The following is a 15,723-nucleotide window of genomic DNA, read 5'->3' on the forward strand; positions in this document are numbered from 1 at the left end:
ATCACAGCTCTCAATCAAACAATTCATTGAAGAAAAGTAACATTTTTTTCACTGCAATTCTTCAGCCTTGGGAATATCAAGTTCTGAAGGTTCAGGATAGACATTAAAGTCTTTGGATGCACTTCCTGCTTTATTCCTTTAGAGAAAAAAAGAACAATTACTAGATGATCATTGTTTGGGATCCTTGCTTTAATATTATTCAAATCATGCTCATAAAAAAAGAGAGAGTGCAATGGTTTTCTTCTGCTGTTTTTTAAATATCTCAAATAAAAAGGCATCTTTTCACTTTTTTGAGTTTCAGAGTCACACATAAGATTAAAATAATTAGTAGCAATAGCAACAACAGAAAAATAAAGGCAAATCTCTATCACTTATGTTTCAGAAGCTGCCAACAACATGACCAGCTAGTCTTGTTCTTACAGGGATCTACATGAGAAATTTGAGTTCAGTCAACACACAGTATGAAAGAAAGATGATTTTTACGATGATGTCAGGATGCATGTGACTAATGCTAGTGCATAATTGCAATTTAATTCAAGGAAATTAACCTCTGACATGCTGACATGATATGTTGTGATAAAAATCAGTGGTAAACAGGAAAAGATGTTAATATAATGTTATATTCAAAGAGTAGACCAAGGAGAATATCAAACTTTTGGAATTTTTATTCTTTTTTTTTGTTTGTTTTGTTTTGTTTCACTTAGAACTGATTTAATTTATGGATAAAAGCCATATTCTCAAAGTATTTTAAGGATGCCAGGACTCTGCAAAAGCTGGAAAAAAGAGTTGAGGAACAGTTTATGCTTTCTAAACAAGAGCTTTGTTTATTTAGCCAGTGAATATCTATAATAATACATTTTTACTTCATGATAGCAATCAGGCTCACAAACACCCAGAAATAGGAATTAAGGATTTTAAACATAGTTATAAAGGTCATAAAAAGTCTGATTAGACTGAGGTACATTTACTCAAAATTTTGAGATTCATTAAGTGGTAGCAAACAAAATAATTCCTCAGACAAATGCACATTCCTCAGTATACATATCATTGATAGAAGGAGGGGAAAAGAATATGCATTAACTGGTAAAACCCACCAAGCTGCATATCAATAATTCTGTTACACCAAATAGTTTGAAGACAAGGGAAATGTTCTAATATAATTTCAGATTATGTTTCATTTGGCTAAAATAGAGCTTAAGGTTGCTTTGCCATATTAAAAGTTTACTATAATATTTTTCACATAAACATTTAGACTTGAACTCTATGATTAAATATGGCATGATTAGTTTGCTTTTAATCTGTTGAAATAGCTAAAAATTAATCATTTAAAAACTACAACACAGAAAAATTTGAAGCAGTGTGACTCTTACCTCATTGAACCACTTCTAATGGTTAACTGTTAGTATTTAACAAATTTAAAGAGTTATTGAATCCTTGCCTTCACTCAGTCTTCTGTGGCTTAGCTAGGGTGCATAATTATAAAAGACAGCAGATACTGGTAAAGCTTCAGGACAGAAAGTGCTTGGTGAAGTTACAGTTCTCAAGTGTGTTCAGTGTGAGTATAAGGGCAGATGTGCTGATGAATACCATTACATGAAGAGTCAATTTTGTATTAAAGTGTTCAAAGATGTCACCTTAAGCATAAAAAAAGCTTTAATAATGTCTTTTTTGACTTACTAAGCATTTACAGAGTCTATGTCATTAGTGTTGTAATTTCAATAGGACATCTCCCTATTGTTTGTTTCTATTTATCTCCCTATGCATGGCTTCCTCCTCTCCTTGACACTTTCCATAATGTGCAAAGGTTGAGGTGGTGTGCTTCAAAGTAGCAATTATTTTAAGCACTTGCTTAGCTTTTTCTAGGGGTACCTCTTGAGTGTCCCTTGAATTGGTTACTGGGTCATTGTCATTGTGTTTTAAGCAAATGTGCCGTATACTGGGAACATCTTTCACAAAGATCCCTTTAACTTCAAATTTGCCCTTCCATTTTATCCTGAGACCAGACACCATATGCATTATAGTCCACAATAGATTTCATTTCAGCCACCCCACAAAAACATCCACTGCCATTCACACTAAAGAGTAACTAGAATGGGCCTTTCCCATTCAGGGAACAGTAGGTTGCATCCAAATGCTTATTACCATGCTCAGTACTACACCAGATAGAGTACTTAATGGAACGATGTATGTCATCCTCAGAGTAGCTTTTAATTATAAGCACACGTCCATTCTTCAGGTTCCAATCAAAGTCTTTGGGATTATAGTTGTTTATGGCCTTCAGCTTTTCCAGTCCTGGATGCACTTCTATGCTAGAAGGTGAAGCACTGACATGTACAAACCAAAGTTTCACTGCCCACTCTATTGTTCTGGCTGAAGCCCGCTCCCCTGTTCTGAAGAGCTACCCAGCAATTCTGCAGCTGTGGTGGCTGAGGCAGCACTTGGTGTGGCTGAGCCTATGGCTGAGGTCCTTGTTGCTGTTGTAGTTGTGGTGGTTGAAGCTGCTGCGGAGGAAGTTGGCTTTGCACCAATGGTGGCCATTGAACTAATGGCTGAGGCTGCTGGATTATAGTTTGAGGAGGCAAAACTGGATGGTTGGTGTAGCCTTCACCACTGACCCCTTTTCATCCCAAGTTCCAATATTCATGCTGTATTTTATAGGAGGTGGTGGTACAGTAGAACCCCCAATGTCCACATTGCCCTTGGGTTTAAGTTTCAGTTGAGGTTTGGCAGGCTTCCTAACAATGGCAGCCCAGGAGGTTGGTTTAGGTGTCACACTGCTCACAGGGGGTCCACTATTGGTTGCAATGCTAGTCATACCACTGCTGCTCAAGGCTGTACCTACAGATTTAGTCACTGCAGCTGTCAGGTCACCATCAATTATCAGTCTAGTCATGCATTGCTCAATACTGCTAATGCCGGGCACCTTACTCAAAGTATCATTGCCAGATCCAGCCTGTGCATCAGTAATAGCTCTCCCTAGAGAACTAGGTGGATAGCCATAACTGCCACTATAAACAGAACTTTGTGTTGATTGTCCCTGAGATCCACTTGTCCCCCAGGTAGAGAAATCAGCATTACCAGGAAAAAAGTTAAATCCACGTTGATCAAGAAATGGAGGGGTATTGGAATTTTTATTCTTAACAAAAACTTATTTGCGGGGTTTAAAAATATTTTTGTGTAGACGTAAATTTTCCGTTCAACTGGATAAATACCTAGGAGCATTGCTGAATATATGGTAAGAATGTGTTTAGTATTGTTAAGAAATGACTGAATAGTCTTACAAAGTAGATGTTGCATTTTACTTTCCTAACAACAGTGAATGAGAGTTCATATTATTCTCCATCTTTGTTAGAAATTGGTATTGTCAGGTTTGTTTTTTTCTTTGGATATTCTTTTTTAAAAAAATTATTTCTTTAGTTGTTGATGGACACAATACCTTTATTTATTTTTATTTGGTGCTGAGGATCGATCCCAGTGCCTCACATACACAAGTCTTGCACTCTACCACTGAACCATAACCCCAGCCCCTATTTTGTATATTCTAATAGTGTTTGTTATTTTAATTTACAATTTCATAATAGCATGATATTGAGCATCTTTTAATATAAAAACTTGCCTTCTCTATGCTTTCATTGGTGAAAAGATCTTTTGTCCATGTTTGAATAAATTTATTTTCTTATTGTTGAGTTTAAGAGTTCTTTGTATACATTGACTACAAGTTCTTCATCAGAGGTGTATTTTGTAAAACTCTCTCCCAGTGAATTTTCTTTTCATTTTCCTAACAGTCTATTTTAAAGAACAGCATTTGAAAATTTTAATAAAATACAATGTCTCACTTTTGTTTTCTTTTAAATATCATGATTTTTAATCTTGTGCAAAAATCACATCAAGCCCAAGACCACCTTTATATTTTATGTTATAATGTTTTTATCATTTTGTGTCTTACATTTAGGTCTATGATCCATTTTGAGTTAATTCTTAAACATCTATCCAGAAGTGTGATTTCTGGGTCATATGATGGTTCTACCTGTAAGCTTTTTAAGGATCTCTATATTGTTTTACATAACGACTATGTTAATTTACACTCCTGCCAACAATGTACAGGGGTTCCTTTTTCTGCCCACCCTTGTCAACACTTGCTACCTTTTGCTTTTTTGACAACAGCTCTCCTAAGTGGTGTGTAAAATCATACTGTGGTTTTATTTCCATTTCCCTGATGATTAGCGATATTGAACCCTTTTTAATGTGCTTACCCTATTGGTTAGTTGTATGTTTTCTTTGGAGAAAGATCTTTTCAGGTTTTATAACCATTTTTAATAGATTATTTGTTTGTTTTTTTGCTATTGAGTTTTAGGAGCTCCTTACACATTTCGGATACTAACCTATTCTCAGATACATGGTTCCACAATATGTTTTCCCATTCCAATAGCTGTCTTTCCATTTTATTGAATTTTTTTTTTTCTGTTTTAGTTTGATGTAATGTCACTCATTTATTTTTGCTTTTGTTTCCTGTGCTTTAAAAAATTTTTTTATCAAGTCTAAGGACTCATATCCAGGCCCAAATCATGAAGATCATGAAGGTTTTCCCTCTTGTTTTCTTCTAAAAATGATTTTTGGCTTTGCATTAAGTCTTTAATATGCTTTTGGTTTATTTTTATGAATATGAGTTTCCAATTTTATTGTTGTGAGTGGCTGTACAATCTGCCAATAACTTTCATTGAAAAGACTCATTTCCCTACTGTGTATTCTTGAAGTCCTTCTTAAAGATCAGTTAACTTCATATACAACTGATGGGAGGCCAGTCTGTTTTTGTGCCAGTGCAGTACTGTTTTACTTACTGAAGCTTTGTAATATATTTTGAAATCAAAAAGTGCAGTGCCTCCAGCTATATTCTTTTTGCTCAAAGTTACCTTGGCTATTGGGGGTCTATTGTAGTTATATGGTGTGAGGTCTGTGTCTAGTTTTTATTTTATTTTATTTTTTGAGCATATACATGTCCAACTTTTCAGCAATATTTGTTGAAAAAATATTTTTCTTAATTGAATTCCCTTTGTCCTTTGGCCATAACTCAGTTGACTATATTTATTTGGGGTTATATCTGAGCTCTCCATTCTGTAGTATTGATCTACATGGTTAATATTTTGCCAACAGCTGTGCTATATTGATTACTGTAGATTTGTAATAAGTCTTGATCAAATAGTGAGTCCTTCAACTTTGTTCTTCTTTTCCTATATTGTGTTAGATGTATCTATACACTTTTAAAATCCAGAATTGAGACTAAGTTAATACCTATACTTGCCTATATGTACTTTGCTATATTGCAATCAGATGATATAAGGGCTTTAAATTGCTACAGGAAGTTAAATACATATTATTCTACCTCCAAATCATGTTAGTTTCCATCTTTAACAATGGTAAATGGAAAAAAAATAGTAAATGGAAGAAAGGTTAAAAAATATGGCATATATGCACAATAAAATACTATTCAGCCACCAAAAGATGCAAGTCTTTTGTCTACTACAACTCTAATAGAGCTGGACATTATATTGAGTGTAATAAGCCAGACACCTAAAGAGAACTATTATATGTTCTAATTAATATGTGGAACCTGGAAGAGTTGATCTCATAGAAGTAGAGAATATAATGTTGGTTTCCAGGGACTGCTGTGGTTGGGGGCAGGGGAGTTTGGGAAATGTTGTTCAATGTTACAAAATTTCAGTTAGATAGGAGGAATGAGTTCAAGAGGTCTGTCATTAACTATTGCTAACAATACTTCACATTCTTTTTTTTATGATACTGGGAATTTAACCTACCTATATTTAACTGAGCTACCCCTAGTCCTTTTTTACTTTTATTTTGAGACAGGGCCTCACTAAGCTGCCAAGGCTGACCTTTAACTTGCCTGCCTCAGCCTCCTGAGTTGCTGGTACTGCAGGTATGCACCACTGTACCCAGCCAATATCTTATATTCTTGAAAAATGCCAAAAGTGGATATGAAGTTTTCCCACTAAAAAGAGTTACAATTATGTGAGGTAACGCTTATATCAAATAGCTAGATTCAGCCATTCTATAATGTATATATTTGTCAAAACATCATACAATACATGATAAATTCATATAATGTTATTTTTCAATTTAAAAATAAATTAGTTGAAAAACAGTAAACATTCTTCAGCAAACTAAAATTTATATACTACTAGGTGCTTTAGAAAATGTTGCATAAATGAAAAAATTCTTACAGAATAGAAGACATTAAAGTAATTTGTGGTCTATTATCACATAGTTTAATATTTAATTAAGTGTGTTTCCATTTCAATATTTAATTAAATCCTTATCATTTGGCATTTGAATGTATTCAATACTGTGTACCAATTACAATTTGTTATAGCAATGATAAACATTTCTAGATATATTAAATTTGAAAGATAACAAACAAAAACATTAAGTTTTTAGAGAGGAAAATGCTACTCATTCATAAAGGATCAAGAGAAACTGATTCAGACTTCTCAACAGAAATATTGCATGCAAGACATCAGGGTAATATTTATAGAATACTGAAGGAAAAAAATGAATCTAGAATACTTCATGCAGAGATACAATAGCAAGTAGAAGTTGAGCGCTTACACAGGCTGTTCTACATGCTAACTTTTCACCTCACCACAAAACAAACTTGAGTTTTTGTTGTGGTGGTGATGGTGGTGATGGTGGCATGTTTACTGGTATAAGTATGTCCTTCTGTGTGCTAATGCTTTGGTCTTATCTGAGAAAAAGTCATTCTTCCTGGATGACAGCAGCATGCAATCGCAAGTCCTCTCTGACCACTGTACTACTCACTCATCTCAAGTCTTATACTAATTCTCTGTCATTTAAAAGAGTAGTTCTAAACTCCGACCAGTTTTAAATTCAGATTCTTTTTTTAAAATTTTTTATATCTTTATTTGTTTTTTTAAAATATTTATTTTTTAGTTGTATTTGAACACAACATCTCTTTTTATTTATTTAGTTGGTGCTGAGGATCGAACCAAGGGCCTCTCATGTGCGAGGCGAGCACTCTAACGTTGAGCCACAACCCTAGTCCCTCAGATTCATTTTTTTTAAAAAAGCACACCCCAAAAGAAACAGTTTTTTGGCAGCACAATTTGAAATTGGAATTCTATGAAAATTGTGCTGTGTTATTCTGAGACTTATCCTCAGAGATTCTTTTAAATTAAATCCAAGGTAGATTGTTGGACTCGATTCTATATAAAAATATTTAGAGAAGTCTAATATAGATCATTTACTGATACTTGAGAATCATTGGTTTGGAAACACTTACAAACTATGAAGCAGGTTGTATTTTCATTGCGTTCTAGGAAGATTCTCATTGAAATTAATTATTATTTATCCAGAATAATGTGGCACAAGGCACTGATCAGGAGTTCTCTAACTTATATGCACACCTTAGGATGAAGGGTAAATTGTGCTGCTTCTGTGGAAGCAGTTGATATTTTCTACAAAAATAAGAAAATCCTTTCATGGAATTCCAACTCCCGATGCTAATTGTATAATACTATTTCATTTATCAGTGGCATATATATGATACATGTCAGTAGAATAAAAATTATGAGATATTTACCTTAATAAAATCTTTCCAAAGTCAATAATATATTAGATGTGATATATTATGTATTATTTATATTATATATGCATGCATAAAAATATATTTGATTAAAAAATCTAATAAGCCTGTAGACAATACTCTCAATATGTTCACTGAAAAATAACTGGAAAACAATGTTTATGAGCTGCTCATGGATGAGAAAATTATACAAAAATCTCCAAAGAATTACAAAGTTTGGAGACAAAGACCACTCTCTTAGCACTGATGCCTGCCTACCTACTTGACAAGTGAACAGTGACTTTATCAAAGTATTGGTACTTTTAATCGGCTTAAAGATTGGAGAGATTTAGCAATGAAGTTTCCTGGAACTCATCTCAGACCTAGTAATCAGAATGCCTAAGTAGTGGAGCACCAACTTAATTTCTTTTAAAAAGCTGCCAGGCAATTTTAAGATTTCCCTGCCCCTGACTTTCCTGCTAGGGATTGAAACCAGACACCCACAAATGAAAAAACAAGTGCAGGACCCCTTATTTTATTCTTTTACAGCCTTACTCTCTCATGAAAGACACTTGTGATTGGATTTATAGCCCACCCAGATAATCCAAAAAATTCTTCCCCTCTCAAGATCCTTAACCTTATTAATCATATCTGCAAAAGACCCTTTTCTTTATATGGCAATATTAATACATTCCAAAAAATCTTTAGTACCGCTGTTTTATTCTTTTAGTGCCACTATTTCAGCTTAGCACAGAAATATTTGTCAAAAAACAAAGTAAGCTGATCAAATTATGTAGGTCTGTATCTGGACTCCATCTGTTTCTCCCTGATCACTGTGTCGAAAGGCAATACTCACAATTTCTTTTAAGCTATAGCATTAAAGTAATATTGAAATCAGGTAATTTTCAGTATTCCAAATTTGTTCTCTTTTCAAAATAGTTTGGCTCTTCTAGGACTTTTGCATTTGCATGCACATTTTGGAATAAACTTGTCAGTTACTATGAAACAGCCTGCTGGATGTTGATTTTGATTTTATTAAATTTATCTAAGAAAATATGCCATTTAATTCAACTTAGTCTTCTGAACAATATACTAAATATATTTTCAACTTACTGATTTTTGGGGGGCTACCAAGGATTGAACTCAGGGTCACTTGACCACTGAGACACATCCCCAGCCCTATTTTGGATTTTATTAGAGACAGGGTCTCATTGAGTTGCTTAGTACCTTGCTTTTGCTGAGGTTGGCACTGAACCCATGATCCTCCTGCCTCAGGTTTTGGAGTTGCTGGAATTACAGGCATGTGCCACTGCGCCTGACAATTTATTGATTCTTTAAATTCCCTTTAGCAATATTTTATAGTTTTCAGTATAAAATATATTATTTTATACTGAAAATATGATAAAATATACTATTTCATGTTTTTGATGTTACAGTAAATCATATGGCATTGTTATTGATTTGGTTTCTGCAGCATCTTTTATTCTAAGTCTCATTTTAGTGTAAAACTGAAGTATAACAGTTCTGAGATTACTGAATGCCTCTAGTCCAAAGTTAAAGTACATATGACCTGTTCAACCTCAAATCCCTTCCAAATACTGTAAAGTTTGATGCTGCACTTTCGTGAAGCTTAGAATACATTCTGACTCACTCCTAGTCAATTATTATATGTGAGACTGTGTCTGAGAAAGGATGTATTACAAGCCTGGTCTTGAACATTATTCCTTATTGAAGAGTGTGTGAGAGATTAGCAGGGAAACTAGTGGCTCAGATGATAATTTATTTTCTTGAGTTACATTCCATGCCTCACAGACTTTATACATATATTTCTAGTACATTATTTAGATATTGAAAGTACATTATTGATTATATCATTCAACCTTATTGATTTCATTGAGCAAAACTATGTTTTTATATAATTGTCATGGTTACATGTGAGTCTGAGAGTTATTGAATTAGAATTTCTGACGTTGAGGCTTAAGAAACCTACATATTCATAATCACCCTAAAGTTTGAAAGCGCTACATACTTGACTACTTTTGCTCTCATTATTCTCTATTTAAATCAGCTATGCCAATCTTTATTGTCCAAGTAGAATATCATCTTTTTGAATAATATACATATCCTCTATTGTGTGTGCTTCATGCTAATCTAAATGGCTAGCAGAGAGCAGTAACCAAATGATCCCTTGTTTACTTATTAAAGAAATAGTGTGAACTATGTAGTTTATTTTATTCTTTTACTAAAAACTATTAGACAAAAAAGAACAAGTAATCCAATCAAAATTATGCTAATGATCTGAACAGACACCTCTCCAAAGAATTACATATGGCCAATAAATACACACAAAAGCACTCAATGTCTTTAGCCATCAGGGAAAAGCAAACCAAAACTACACTGATATTCCACCTCACCCCAGTCAGAATGGCTATTACCAAAAAACAAAATATAACAAACACTGGTAAGGATGTGGAGAAAACGGAATGTTTATGCACTGTTGGTAGGAATGTAAATTAGTATTGCCACTGTAGAAAACAGTTTGAAGGTTTCTCAGAAAACTGAAAATGGAATACCATATGATCCAGTTATACCACTCCTGGATATTTAGTCAAAGGAAATGAAGTCAGCATAGAAAAGAAACATTTACATTTCTGTTTGTTGTACCACTATTCACGATAGCCAAGATTTGAAATCAGTCTTAAGTGCCTGTTAACTGATGAATGAATAAAGAAAATACACAATGGGGTATTTATCATAAAGGAGAAGGAAATATGTCATTTTCATGAAAATGGATGGAAGTGGAGGACATCATTAAACAAAATAAGCTAAACATAGACAAGTATCACATATCTTGTACATAAAAAAATAAACAAAAAAGATGACCTGAAAGTAGAAGAGAGAGTACCAGGGTCAGGAAAGATTCCCATAGGGAGAGGGGATAGAGGGAAGGTTAGGAGAAAGTTGAAGGGAAGGTAAATGTACTCAAAACCCAATATGTCCATGTATGGAAATGTCACAATGAAACCCATTGATCTATACAATTAATATGCATTAACAATTACAATAAAAACAAAACAGAGAAATTGCAAAATAAATAGAAAAGAAAGTCTGCTTTGCAAAATTATATTTGGCATTACAAGGTCAGTATAAGACTTTTGAGACTTTTAGACTATTATCTTTTATTATCATCTTTAGTGTCAACATCGGAGAGTTAATTTCACTTATAAGCTTACTTTATAGTCAGGGATACTAGTATTATCATTCATTAATTTAAATATTCATCACCTTTAGTTTGATGGAATAGTGTTACAGTTCAGACTCTTGTTTGGAACAAAGCTGTGCTTAAAACTTCAGTCTCCAAGGCACATGGCAACAGAAGTCATTGTCTCCTAAGAGTTTTGGTGAATGGGATGGAAAAGTGAGAATCTCACATTTGACTGATCATAATATTGCAGAATATAGCTGGTGTGTTATTCAGCTTTTTGTCACTATGACAGAAGAAAAGGTTCATTTCAGCTTATTGCTTCAGAGGTCTCAGTGATTATACAACCCCTTTGCATTTGGCCCAAGGTGAGGGAGAACATCATGGTGGAAGGGCATGGTGAAGTAAAGCTGCTCAGTTTGTGGCAGCTGGAAAGCTGGAGATAGAGAGATGGGGGTAGGAGATAGGGACAAGATATGTTCTTCAAGGGTATGCTCCCAGTGACCTGATTTCCTCCAGCTATGCTGCATCTTTCAACCTTGCTATTTTGGGAATTGTGCTTTTAACACATGTGCTTTGGGGTAACATTTCAGATCCAAGCTGTAACAGCTGTGGAATTAATTACTTTGATCTGCATCTACTACTTCTCTTCTGGGAAGGTTTTCCTTGTCAAATCTGTGTTTTTCTCATTTCCTTATGGTCCTATCCATGTGTGACTGTGACTTTTTGTACAGCAATTTTCAGTCTTGGTTGAAGGCAACTTCATTTTTCTTTGTGCTACAGAGGCCAAAAATATAAACTGATGCTTGACCACTTTCTCACACAATCAGATAACTTTCTATGTACCTACAAGATATATCTGGAGTCTGAACTGGAATTTCCACCATTCTGCTTACCACTTTCCCCAAGCCAGTACATCTTGTGCCTGGATTACTACAATAATCTCATAAATGATTTTTCAGCTTCTGCTTTTGTTCCATAAAACCTAGTCTTCTAAACATAAATCACATTGCATCATACTGTTGTTCAGAAATCTACGGTGATCTCTAGCTTCATCAAATATATATACGGCTGGGGGTATAGCTCATTTGGTGGAGTGCTTGCCTCATATGCACAAGGCCATGGGTTCAATCCCCAGCACCACAAAAAAATAAATAAAATAAAATAAAAACAAATCTACCTGACATGTTCTAGTGCATCTGCTTCCATTTAACCTCTTTTCTTCTCCTTGGTATTCATTTTGCAATGGCCTCTTTGTTGTTCCTTATGTAGCTAAAGTGTGCTCCTGCCATTGGTCCTTTGTCTCAGTTATTCCATCTCCCTCAAATACTCTTTCCCAAGATATCTACATGGCCAGCACTCAGGCAATATTGAAGTTCATGTTAAAATGTTACCATCTCAATTAGCTACGTGCTGGTGGTTATATTTAAAATTAAACTCCTGACCTTCTCCCTGGTACTCTGGATCCCTCTTGTGTGGCTCTTCTTTCTCATTTTTTTCTCATAAGACTTAATAATATTAACAGTTATTATTTTTGTTGGTATTCCTAATTTTTCTAGCCACTTTGAATGTTATATCCACAAGGGCAGGATATCTGTGGATTTTATTTACTGCCATATAGTAGGGAGTCCAAGAAGTGTCTGTTCGAATTAAATTCAAAGTAAACTTGATCAATCTCAACCTAAGCTATAACTGAAAATTTGCAACCATAATAATTACTTTTTATTTAGGCAAATCTATCCAACATTAGTGGAAAAGTAAAGAACTTATAAGACAAATTATTAAAAATTGGTGTTTTTATATTTTTAATTTTATGTATCTATGAAGGGACTTGGATATTATGGATATTATGGTATTGTATATTAGGATTAAAGGGTATTCCATTTTTTAAATTTTTAAATAAGCATCTGGTACCTATTTTTAAGCTTTTTAATTTAATTTTTTTTTACAGAAATGGAGCACAATTTTTCATTTCTCTGGTTGTACATGATGTAGAGTCACACTATTCATGCAATCATACCTGTACATAGGGGAATAATGTCTGTCTCATTCCACCATCTTCTCCTACACACACACCCTCTCTTCCTCTCTCTCCCCTCTCTCAATCCAAAGTTCCCCCATTCTCCCCTTGTCTTCCTCCCATTATGGATCAGCATCCACTTATCAGAAAAAACATTTGGCCTTTGGTTTTTTGGGATTGGCTTACTTCACTTAGCATGACATTCTCCAGCTCTGTCCATTTACCTATAAATGCCATAATTTCATTCTTCTTTAAGGTTCAGTAACATTTCATTGTGTAGATATACCAGAGTTTCATTATCCATTCATCTACTGAAGGGCATCTAGGTTGGTTCCACAGTTTAGCTATTATGAATTGAGCTGTTATAAATATTGAGGTGGGTACATCACTGTAGTACACTGATTTTAAGTCCTTTGGGTATAGACCAAGGAGTGGGATAGCTGGGTCAATTGGTGGTTCCATTCCAAGTTTTCCAATGAATCTCCATACGGTTTTCCAGAGTGGTTGTACCAATTTGCAGTCCCACCAGCAATGAATCAGTGTCTGGTACCTATTTTTAAACATACTGCTATTTTAAAATCATTAATGGTTTTACATGATTTAAAAATAAAAAATTATGGCTCATGAGGCTGAGATTCAAACTCAGACACTGCAACTTAGCAAGACCCTGTCTCTGAATAAAGTTTTATAAAGGGCTAAGGATGTGGGTCAGTTGTTAAGAGCCTTTGGATTCAAACCCCAGTACCAAAGAAAACAAAAACAAATAAACAAAATAAATAAATAAAAATAAAAACTATATAAAAGACATATTTTCAGAAGTCTCACTTTCTTCATGTCCTGTCATTTTAGACATATTTCATCCTATATATCAATTCATTTATTAGTTCCTTATATAGCCTCTGCTTTTTCTTTATGCTTTTTATAAGCAAATAAAAATAATTATCCCTTTCCTATACATACATTGTTTTACAACTCGCTTTTCTCATTTAATGATATATTTTGAATGTCTTTAAAAAATGTATATAAAAAACCTAAACAGTTACAATAAACAGTTTCCCATACTTAAGTGTAATTCTTGTCAAATCAAAATAGAATTCACTTTTGGGACTGGAGCTGTGGCTCAGTGATAGAGCACTTGCTTCCCACATGTGAGGCCCTGGGTTCAATCCTCAGGACCACATAAATAAACAAATAAAATAAAGGTATTGTGTCCATCTGTTGAGAGCCACAGCCAAAGGGGCCCCAGCAAACTTCCAGCTGCCAGCAAACTTCCAGCTGCCGGCTGATGATTGGCTCACAGCGGCCCCAGCAACATCTAGCTGATTGGCTCCTCGGCCCCAGCAACATCTAGCTGATTGGCTCCTCTGCGGTGATGCTCATTGGACTGTTTCCCTGCCCTTTCAGACCACGGAGCTGCTCATTGGGGGACTTTTTTTGGCTCCGCCCACGTGACCCAGCCAATCGGCCTCAAGAGCAGGAGGATTGTGGGAGGTGGAGAGAGGCTTGGGTGGGAGAGGGAGGCTTGTGGAAAGCCGGTGGTGGCAGTTGAGGCTCTGAGGGTTTTTTCTGAGAGGCTGTTTTGTTTGGCGTGTGTGGTTCTAAAAATAAAGTTAGTTTCTTTTGACAAGTGGCTCCTGATTGTGCCCAGCCAGACTGCGGCATTTGGTGGCCCGTACGGGGAGCGACTGAGGGTAAGTGAACTGCTCGCCCCTGAGGGCAGGGCAAGAGGATGGGTAGCCATTTTAAGATTCTTCTTTTGTTATTTTGTTTCACTTTTGTTTTAAGTTGCCTGTCCCTGGAGATGTGTAAGATGGAAGAAAAACCGCTCACATCTGAGGAACAGATAGGGAGAAAGGATGGATGGACATTTCAGGAGGCTATTATAATGATTTTGTGTTGTTCCAATTTTGTTTCACTCAGTTTCAGTTTTGTTAGGCGTTATCTTGTTGAGTTGTATTATAGTAGAAATACGGGATCAGAAATTAGTAAAAAACAAACTGAAAGAGTGTTAAGTAAATTGTTAGAGGAAGGAGGCATCTCAGTAAAATCAAGAACAATCAGGGCATACGTTGATACAATACAAAAATGTAGCCCATGGCTTTTTAAGGAGGAGTTGTTAAATATATCACAATGGAACCATCATGGTGAAGATTTAAAAAGAATAGAAAAGAAAAGCCCAGGGACTCTGCCAGTTGGCACATTGCCATTGTGGACGTTCATATCTTGTTTGCTTAGTCCAAAGCCTTCAGTTCAGACAATGGTAGAGGAAGAAGAAGACATAATGATTCAAGTAAAAGAGAAGGTCTCTCAAGTTAGTCAGACAGAGGAAAAGATTCAAGTAAAAGAGAAGGCCTCTCAAGCTAGTCAGACAGAGAAAGAAAGTGTAAAACAGAAAAAGCCATCAGGGGGAAAGTTACAACAGGAGACTGCTACTAACACCTTTCTATCACCAGAGGACGTAAGTGTCCAACTAACAAGGCCACCTCCATATGCTGGGAGGTCCCCAACCCCCGCAGTTGATAGTTGGGATCCTGAGACAAGATCTCAAATATTAACATGCCCTGTATTTGAGGCAGGAGGGCAGCGATTTTACCAAGTTTTAAATTTCAAAACAGTGAAGCAGCTAAAAGAGGCTGTAACAACCTATGGTCCTCAAGCACCCTTCACTGTAAGCATGGTCGAATCCATTAACAACTTGAACATGACGCCAGCAGATTGGGCTAATATGTGTAAAGCTGTGCTAAATGGAGGACAATACCTGTTATGGAAGGTTGCCAATGAGGAATTTTGCAAGGAGACGGCTAGGCGAAATGCAGCAGCTGGTTATCCTCAGAGAAATCTAGATATGTTGTTAGGAAAGGGACCTTATGAGGATCAGCAGCAACAAATTGCATATGATCCTGG

At 35.4% G+C, this 15,723-nt stretch overlaps 1 pseudogene; it reads right to left on the reverse strand.

Annotated features, from left to right (window-relative positions):
- Positions 1-1,731: 1,731 nt before the first annotated feature.
- The window catches only part of LOC107138379, a 34,858-nt pseudogene continuing 20,866 nt past the window's right edge, over positions 1,732-15,723 (reverse strand).

The sequence above is a fragment of the Marmota marmota genome, unplaced genomic scaffold (genome assembly GCF_001458135.2).
Source record: "Marmota marmota marmota unplaced genomic scaffold, marMar, whole genome shotgun sequence".
Lineage (NCBI taxonomy): Eukaryota > Metazoa > Chordata > Mammalia > Rodentia > Sciuridae > Marmota > Marmota marmota.